The 7,403-nt window shown below is 35.8% G+C and overlaps 1 protein-coding gene across 1 annotated transcript in view; it reads right to left on the bottom strand.

The window, feature by feature from the left end:
* Positions 1-7,403, bottom strand: part of DMD (dystrophin) — a 1,000,055-nt gene that overhangs the window by 200,142 nt on the left and 792,510 nt on the right.

Below are 7,403 nucleotides of genomic sequence, written 5' to 3'. Positions count from 1 at the left end.
AATAGAAGAGGTTGAAAAGACTATGTTTTAAATTAATGCTGGAACAAAACACTGAAATATTTCTTCTACTTTGCAAAATATTACTGGTCCAACTGGAGTAAACCCCATTAAATGAAAAACCAGTTACCTTTTTCTCTCTTTTTTTGTTTTAGACCAAAATACAACTAATTCAAGTATGATTTTGGGAACAATTTTATACCCGAACCATGTAGCAGTGATAAATATCATTTTTTCTGCTACTACACAAACCATCTGAGCTTGCACAACCAAGGTCTGTTAAAGTGAATAAAGTGTAAAGAAGCTCTCAGTCCCCCCATCAAGCTTTTAAATCATTTGAGAGAGGTGATCCTCTCCTTGCTGTGGTGAGGTCACATATGGAGTACCATGTCCTGTTCTGGGCTCCCCAGTAAAAAGAGAGAAATGAAAATCTAGAGAGTCCAATGGAAAACTACAAAGATAATGAGGGGCCTGGAGCATCTCTCTTTCTAGAAAAGGCTGAGAGAACTGGGACTGTTCAATCTCAAGAAGATAATACTGAGGAGAGATCTTCTCCATGTATGCAAATATCTGAAAGGACATTGTCAAGAGGATGGAGTGAGGCCCTCTTTACAGTGCTCAGTGACAGGATAAGAGGCAATGGGCACAAGCTGAAACACAGGAAATTCTGCCTAAGTGTGATGAAAAGCTTCTTTACTGTGAGAGTGACTGAGCATTGGTACAGATTACCCAGAGAAGCTGTGGAATATCTATCTCTGGAGATATTTAACAAACCCTTCCTCCTTCCCCAGTTGCAATCCTTTGTAATATACTCTATGTGATCCTGCTTGAACAAGGGGTTGGACCAGATGGACTACAGAGGTCCCTTCCAATCTGAGCCATTCTGTGATTCTGTATACTCACAGACCAGAAGCAGAAATTTGTTTGGGCCTTAGAATGGAAGCGTTTACTGAGCAATTTCCACAATGACAAAAACTTTTCAAATTAGACACAAAATGTAATTATAAGGCAGAGTTACTGAGTAAAAAGCACTGTTGTGAAATGGCTATACATCATCATGCCATGAAGCCTCCTATTCAGCTAGCCTATGGCATGACCCCAATTCTAGTCTGGTATGATTACATCTCTAAGTTTCATGCTAATGACTTGATTAAAAAGAAAGATAAAAAGGTCTTTCTCTATTGGGAAGATAAGCTTATGAATATCATTAAGACATTTCTAGGTTCCCAACACTATTTTCAAGATAACAAATGGTAAGAGTTAGTTCTCTAGCAGAGAAGCAAATGTTGATGAGTGGAAGCTTAAAGGATAACACTTCCTTGTAGAAAACAATCTGTATAAGCTGCAGCTACCTCTGTTATAGTTTTAAATTCTAGGTGCCCCAAAAATAAGAACGGAACAAAATTCACATTAGCAAATTGCATCCTGTCTTCAGAAAAGATTATGACTAGGAATACAACCTTCAATTTAGGTAACATTCAGGTGATTGCAGAATGGCACAGTCAAGGATACAGTGACTGTCTTGCTGAAAGACAGTGAAAACATGCTGTGGGATTCTTAATTTCACTAACAGCAAGCTACCTCAGCTTTAGGTAGCTTTAAGAGCAACAACTCAATCATTTGAACATATGGTCAAGTTTTTATTATGCAGATCCTCCTTCACAGGACTGGCTTTTCAGACATAGCACAAGGCCTTGCATTTCTCCTTTGCTCAAAGGGAAGTAATCAAATAAATTTTTGAGATGTCTAGAAATTAATTTGTATTCAACAGTAATTAAATATAAATCGCTAAATAACTTCACTGATTTATGGGAGTTTACAGATTTTTTCATGTGCTTCTGAAAGATTGAAATAAAACTACTTTTATTCACATATAATGAAAATACAAAGAAATAGATAAAGAAATTAATCTTTCAACATACAAAGCTTTCTATGTCTATAGACTTAGTTTCACACAGGATTTGATTAATCTTGCCATTAGATTAGACAAATATAAACTATTCTGGCAATAGTAACTTTAATAGCACTCCTTTTTCCCTTTTCCTTGTTTTTTTTTTTTTATTTACCTTGTCCTTATATCTACCATGGAAATCTTCTTACATCTACCATAGAAATCTTGATCAGAAGGAAACTTCATATTAGTTTGAGCTTACAGCAAGGCTGAGAAAATTCCAAGTTGCCCCAGCAATGAAGCACTTACAATATGATATAAACATATGGTGCTTATTTTACTACCTTAGCTTGTTCTTAATGACCTTTCAAATAAACAAATATATGACAAACAAAGCGTCTGTTTTAAGGTGGGAGCTGCAAGTATTCTTCAGAAAAATCAGCCATCTCTACTGAGACATCTAAGTATGGGATTAGATAACTGATTGCAAAAACTGGATTTGAAAGTTGGGTGAGTAGGAGGGAAATAGCATTAATGTGCATGTACTTGAAGACACAGTTTTCTGAAAGTAATACCATTAGGGTCATTAAAAACTAACGCTGTTCTCCAGGTTTCAGAATGTAGCCTGTTCCAACAAATACCTGACCCTAGTAATTCAGTGAATGTCAGATTCCATTACCCCTGTACATTCTGTCAGCACACGTGTGCTGTCAAGCTTTCAGCCTTTTTTTTTTTTTGCAGCCAAATAATTATGCCGCTACTTTCAGCGTGTCTAATTTCACTCTCTCCCCATTTGTCAGAGACAACACAGTGGTAGCACAAAAGCAGTACCATCCTCTGCAGGAACATTTACTTCCACTCAGTTACTCAGGCAAGGTCTGAAAGTCCTGCTGGATAATTTGGAGAGCATCTACCTCTATTAGTTCCACTGACATCTCAGTGCTTCCAATTAATACTGATTTTCTCTTACAACTAGCAGCCAGAAGGGCTGAACAGCACAACTGCCTCAAAGCCTGGAGAAAAAAATTTAGGAAAAAAAGGACAAGGGTTACTTTTCTGTCACCAATAGTGAAATATACCTGAAATTTGCTAATTATACATGACTGTTCCTAAGAGAAGAACTATTTGTTTATAAGACAGTAAAGTTGTTTCACAGAAAAGGATCTATGGTTTCAATGCACCAGCACATAGCCATTAGACATATTGAGTTTACCACCTACAAATTTAGATATACTTTCATCCTTCCTCAAATACACAAGTATATATAAAATCCTCTTCCAAACTTCTTCAAAATAACAATTTTTTTTTTTTAAACACATCACATTAATTCCTTCTGTCTCAAATACTTCTTTAAATCTTTTTTCTTCTCAAAATAAACTCTGACATTTCAGTTTTTTGTCAGCAAAATCTTTGATGCCTGGAGAAAAATAATTGGTGCATCAGTTTCATAACATGACGTTATACTAATTAAAACAACAGAAACTATTACTAAAACTCAAAAGAGAGCAACAACAGAATATGAAACAGAAACTACAGGCTTCATACATTATGCATTATGAAAATTGGTTCATGCAGAACAAAAATTTTAATGGTTTTAAGGCTCCTCTAAAAGTCAGCATTGTTCCAAAGATAATGAGATTTCAATTAGGAATTTATACAATTTCAGGTGTTACTCTTTAATGATGTGCAAGACCTGCTGCATTAACTGTTCTTTATCAAGACTAGGCTAAGTGGGACCTGGAGGGAATGCTGAGAAAGCTCCAGTATCTCTGTACACACTTGTGTCAAATCCTCGAGGTGTTCTGAGGCAAGCTCAGGAAAGACAGAAAAACTGGAAGTAGAAGGGCAGAAGTACATTTAATCTTTTAATCTTTCTAATTTTAAGTGAAAATAGAGATGGTGCTACCATGGTTTTTGGATGTAATACAATAAATACAATACAAGTTAAAGTAACAAATACCAAAAAAAAAAAGATCAATGAATTCTTATATATATAGAGATGGTAGAGTTTTTTTTTTTTTAAATCTCAACCTGTTTACTTATTCACTTGTTTTTCTGGAGAATTGCTATTTTGGAGGGAACAAAAGCAACTTCTGTTCCTGTCTTTCACTTTCATGTTAAAAAAACCAATTCAATTTAGTGACTCTCATATTCATAATTAAAAAACAAAACACATACTTATCCCCTCTATCTTCAGCAATTCTGGTAAAAAAAATAAAAAAAAAATAGAAAAATCAAGATCATACTAAGCATTAAATAATTTTCCTTTAGAGCCTATACTGGAGAAATCATATATACGATTTCATTTTGATCTACATAGGAAAAATCAGGTCCAAGATCTGCAAACAGAGATAACTACCCAGAACCACTATATTATTGATCTTTCAAGGCTTGTAAGTATCTTGATGGAGAGAAAACAAGATCCTACATGAATTTTGCCCCAAACAAAGATTTATCACGGTAAAAACAAGAAGATCACAATCACAGTGAGAGAGACAATATAGATGACATACAGAAATCAGGCAAAAGTAGTTTAAAGCTACTTGAAAAGTAGTAGAAAACTACTGTTTTGAAAAGTAGTAATTTTTTTGAAAAGTAGTAATTGTTTTGAGTTGAAAAGTAGAAATTCAGCTTTCTGTGTCAAAACCAATATATCCAAGGAAAAGTGAAATATACATTTAAAAAAAATAGAATAATGTGAATACTAAAGAAGGAATTACAGACCATAGAAGAAGGCAAGTAACAGATATATATGGAAATCAAGAAACAAATATCCTTCCTAGATTCAGAATTTCTTGAAAATTAAAAAGAACATGGGATTTAGGCGTGTACCCAGAAGACAGAGTATTATTTTTTTGTCAGTAAGTCAAGATATTAGACAGATCTTAAATACTGTAAGGATGTCATATTCTGACTTAATTTCCTGTAGAGATTAAATTAGATGTCATCTCCTGCTGTCACTGTGAATTATGCCACATAGGCCCAAGTTTAAACCCCACAATTGCTTCTACAGCTTTCCTAGGTCAAGATTTCTTTACAAATGCTTTATAAATTACAGAATTAGAATACCACAACTACTTGACTCCAATACCAATAACCTCACAAAGATTCTCTTTAGGCATAAACCTATATCCAGGAGTTTTTCTTTGTTTTTATATTGTCATTAGTCTTGACAATATGCTAAATATGACACAAGCATGGGGCTGATGGTTTATGAACTGGTGAGCTCATTTCAGCTTCTGAAAATGTATTTATTTGAAATACTACAGAGTTCAAAAAATTATGAAAACATGCAGAAATGGGTATCAAGTTATCTCAGAAAACTAGACATAGCTTAAATATTTGGTCTAGTCCCATAATACCAAATTTGACCAATTCAGGTGCTAAAGAACAACTTCATGGCACTACCTCTTCTCAGAAGAGTTCTTGTCAAAAGCAATGCACTAGATAGCAACCAAAAGGAACTGGATAACAATTTCTTATTCAAAATAAATTATGAGGAGAAGTAGTAATATTTTAAATGAAAAAAAAAGGTTAAAAAAATTAGTCTCACCACTCTCACAGTAAAGAATTTCTTTCTATACCTAATCTAAATCTACCCTCTTGCAGTTTAAAGACATTTCCCTTTATCTGTCGCTACCTGCCCTTATAAAAAGTCACTCCCCAGTTTTCCTGTAGGTACTAGAAGGCCACTGTAAGATTTTCCCAGAGCCTTCTCTTCTTCAGGCTGAAGAGCCCCAACACTCTCACCCTGTCCCTGTACGGGAGGTGCTCCAGCCCTTTCATCATCTTTGTGGCCCTTCTCTGGACCTGCACCAACAGCTCCATGTCCTTCTTGCGTTGGGAACCCCAGAACTCAACGTGATAGTCCTGGTGGGGTCCCACAGGAGCAGAATAGGGGAGAAGAATCATCTTCCTTGACCTGCTGGTCATGCTTCTCTTGATGCAGCCCAGGATATGATTGGTCTTCTGGGCTGCAAGTGCACACTTATCTCATGTTGAGTCTTTTCATCAACTGAGACTCCCAGATTCTTCTCCTCAGGGCTGTTCTCAAGTCAATCTCTGCCCAACCCGTATCTGCTTGGGACTGCCCCAACCCAGATGCAAGCCTTTACACTTGGTCTTTTTGAACTTCATGAGGTTGGCACAGGCCCATCTCTCAAGCCTGTCCATGTCCTCTGGACAGCATTCCTTCCCTCTAGCATGCCACTTTCTTATGCGACAAGACAATTCTGAGTGGCATTCATGTAACATACTCAAAATAGTTGTTTTTGTATTGAGCCCATAGAAGCTGATAAGAGAAGCAGAACATGCAGTTAAAACCTGGGAACTCGCAGCCATCTGAAATGGATGTTTCTAGATTCACAGGATTCAACCAGAAATGCAGACAGTGCACAGAATAATAATAAAAAAATCATTAAAAAAAATTGAAACAAATGTATGAGAGATGCTCAGAGTCAGGCCAGAAAAGATGACAACCTTTCTATTGCAACATGATAAGGTTGGGCCCCATACGTATGCCCCCCATACAGTCTGGATTTGGCGCCTTCCGACTTCCTTCTGCTCAGGCCAATGAAAGATAGACAATATTGCAACATTTTCCTAGCAATGTTGTCATCACAGCAGCTGTGAAATAGAGGGCTCACCTCTGCTGATGCAGATTTGTATGAGCATGGCACTTAGGCTCTTGTTCAGAGTTGGCGAGAATGCATAGCTAATGGTAGTGACTGCTGAAAAATAGTATTTCATAGCTGAGAATTTGCTCTACCAAATAGCATCTCTTTGTACAGCTCTTTGTAGCTGATGTAGTTTCCAAGGAAATGAATAGAAGGCATTACTTTCAGAACAACCTTTGCTCTTATTATTTCTACACACTGTTCTCTTATTATTTGGGGATTTAACAACTCCTGTTCATAGTTTTCAAAAAGCAAATTCATAGCTTCCTTCAAGTTCTACTATTTTCCACCAAATGTCCCTTTAGTATTTTCAATGAATATTAATCGTTGCTGTCTAAAAGTGGTTAATTTAACAGAATTTATATAAAGGCGAGGTTTTTCCATATAGATATCCTCCTGCATTGTATTCTGGTTCACTCTTCTCTCTCTAGACAATTAGACTGATGAACATTAATTTGTCATTTATCTTTTGGCAATTTGTTTTGAAATTTTTATGAAGCCAGAAGATGAACAGCATCTCTATTTACAAAGTGATTTTTTTCCCTCTCAAAAATAAGAAAGAAAAAGTAAAAGAAAAAAAAATTGCATTTAACACCATGAGAAACAGGCACATTTTTCTTAACAAGGACATCTTCCAGATGTGCTGAATATCATCACCTACTTGAAAGTGCTCAGAAGGTCTCTGTAACCTGTGGTTTTATTTATTTTCAATGATACAGTTTTAATGATTCCTTCAAACTCTAAGAGTGGATAAAAGTTTACAGTCTTAGATGATCTGACTAAAATATTTTCTAAAAGTTAGGTATCCTTCATTTCAAAAGAAGAATTATTTTACTCCA

Source organism: Meleagris gallopavo, chromosome 1, assembly GCF_000146605.3.
Source record: "Meleagris gallopavo isolate NT-WF06-2002-E0010 breed Aviagen turkey brand Nicholas breeding stock chromosome 1, Turkey_5.1, whole genome shotgun sequence".
Classification (NCBI taxonomy): domain Eukaryota; kingdom Metazoa; phylum Chordata; class Aves; order Galliformes; family Phasianidae; genus Meleagris; species Meleagris gallopavo.
Note: the sequence above shows the minus strand (reverse complement) of the source record. Positions and strands in the feature narration are given on the sequence as shown.